This window comes from Heterodontus francisci, chromosome 5 (assembly GCF_036365525.1).
Source record: "Heterodontus francisci isolate sHetFra1 chromosome 5, sHetFra1.hap1, whole genome shotgun sequence".
NCBI lineage: Eukaryota > Metazoa > Chordata > Chondrichthyes > Heterodontiformes > Heterodontidae > Heterodontus > Heterodontus francisci.
In genome coordinates this window covers 79036727-79039270 of record NC_090375.1, presented here as the reverse complement: position 1 = coordinate 79039270, position 2544 = coordinate 79036727, and positions in this window count along the sequence as shown.

Here is a 2544-nt window from a genome sequence, read left to right as displayed (position 1 = left end):
CAGGAGCAGGGATGTCTTGCTGCAATTATACAGGGCCTTGGTGAGGCCACACCTGGAATATTGTGTGCAGTTTTGGTCTCCTTATCTGAGGAAGGATGTTCTTGCTATAGAGGGAGTGCAGTGAAGGTTTACCGGACTGATTCCTGGGATGGCGGGACTGACATGTGAGGAGAGATTGAGTTCGTTAGGATTATATGCGCTGGAGTTCAGAAGAGTGAGGGGGGATCTCATAGAAACCTATACAAATCTAACAGGACTTGACAGGGTAGATGCAGGAAGGATGTTCCCGATGGTGAGGGAGTCCAGAACCAGGGATCATAGTCTAAGGATACAGGATAAACCATTCAGGACTGTGATGAGGAGAAATTTCTTTACCCAGAGAGTGGTGAGCCTGTGGAATTCGCTACCACAGAAAGCAGTTGAGGCCAAAACATTGTATATTTTCAAGAAGGAGTTAGATATAGCTCTTGGGTTTAAAGGGATCAAAGGATATGGGGGGAAAGCGGGAACAGGTTACTGAGTTGGATGATCAGCCATGATCATAATGAATGGTAGAGCCGGCTCAAAGGGCCAAATGGCCTACTCCTGCTCCTATTTTCTATATTTCTATGTTTCTATGTATAGAGGGAAGAGAAGGGGAAAAGAAAGTGGCATTAATTTCCCAATTGATTTGCTCCATTTTAACTTCTCTTCTGCCCAGTTTCCGACAGGTGTGGAGCATGGTTAGGTAAAAGTAGCCATGAGGCGCTGCACAGAGGTTGTGTCTGAATTGTGCTGGCTCATCCACATTGATGTGCAGGGAAAGCCAATCATTTCCCTCCAGATACACTATGCACTGCAAATGAAAATAAAGATCTCCATTGCCCTAAATTTTTAAGTTACAGTGACCTTACCGATGCCCAAAGGGGCTTGGCAAGATTCAAGTGCTATGCCATTCACAGTGTTAATAATAAATAGAAGGCTTTTTTATACCACACATCCACCTACATACATTTCAGCTGCAGCAGCAGCAGAGACAGCTACAGTTGTGCCAACAGTTCACTTCCCCAAGTACAGGACATCATTGCTTTTATGCATGTTGCCAGTTGTATACCTACTGACAATCCTCTGGTATAACTAAAGAGGAAGCGCTGTTGTTCTGCCAACATGCAAATGATATGTGGTCACTGCCAGGAAATAATACACATCGATGCACACCTCCCATGAGGCATACACGGTGTTTTAACTCTGAATTAATGAAACATCACATCACTCATGCGGAAGCTAAAGGCCAGCATAAGTGATCGGTTGTAACTCCTATCCATCTCTACAGCTCTTTGAAGGAAGATGGATGGATTGTTGCTCGAGATATGGGCTGCATTGTGTAGCCATGGGTGATGACCCTGCTACTCAACGCTAGTATCCTAGAAAAGCACAATTACAATGTGGCACGTGGCTGAACCAGGACATTCACTGAACGTTTGGGGATAATAAAGCAATGCTTCTGACGCTGGACCAATTGAGGGAAGATCAATACGCCCGATGAAGTTCAGCAAAATCATCGCAGCATGTCACATGCTGTACTTATTGCCACAGCCTGAGGCCTTACCTTGGGCTTGGATGGAGATAGGACAATAGTATAGAAGAGCCACAAGCAATAGACCAAGCGCTGCAACAAGGGAGATGCCTGCATTAAGAACAAAAGGACTTGCATCTTATAGTAGCTCTTTGGGTGTTTTGATTCAGGAATTGTCCCCTTGTATTGGAAAATTGCCAATGTCATTCCATTATCTCAGAAGGGTTAGAGAGATAAACTGGGAAATTAGAGGCCTATTAAGTATAACACCAGTTGTGAGGAAGTTATAGAATCTGTTATTAGGGACAGAGTGACTGATCATTTGGACATAAATGAGCTGGTCAGAGAGAGGCAGCATGGATTGGTAAAGGGTATGTCATATCTAACGAACCTAGTTGAATATTTTGAGGAGTTAACTAACACAGAATCGTAGGTTCATAGAATGGTTACAGCACAGAAGGAGGCCATTCAGCTCCTCGTATCTGTGTTGGCTCTCTGCAAGAGCAACTCACTCAATCCCACTCCCCCACCTTTTCTCGGTAGTCCTGCAAACATTTTCTTTTCAGATAATTATGCAGTTCTCTTTTAATGGCCTTGATTGAATCTGCCTCCATCACACTCTCAGGTCGTGCATTCCAGATTCTAACCAATCGCTGCATAAAAAAGTTTTTCCTCGTCGCGCCATTGCTTCTTTTGTCACTCACCTTACATTGGTGTCCTCTGGTTCTGGGTCCTTCCACCAGTAGGAACAATTTCTCCTTATCTACTCTGTCCAGACTCCTCATGATTTTGAACACCTCTTTCAAATCTCCTCTTAATCTTCTCTTTGCCAAGGAGGACAGACCCACTTCTCCAACCTATCCATGTAACTGAAGTTCCTCATCCCTGGAAACATTCTTGTAAATTGTTTCTGCACTCTCTCTAATGTCTTCACATCCCTCCTAAAGTGGTAAATGTGGTAGAAATGGGAATGTCTATGGATGTTATTC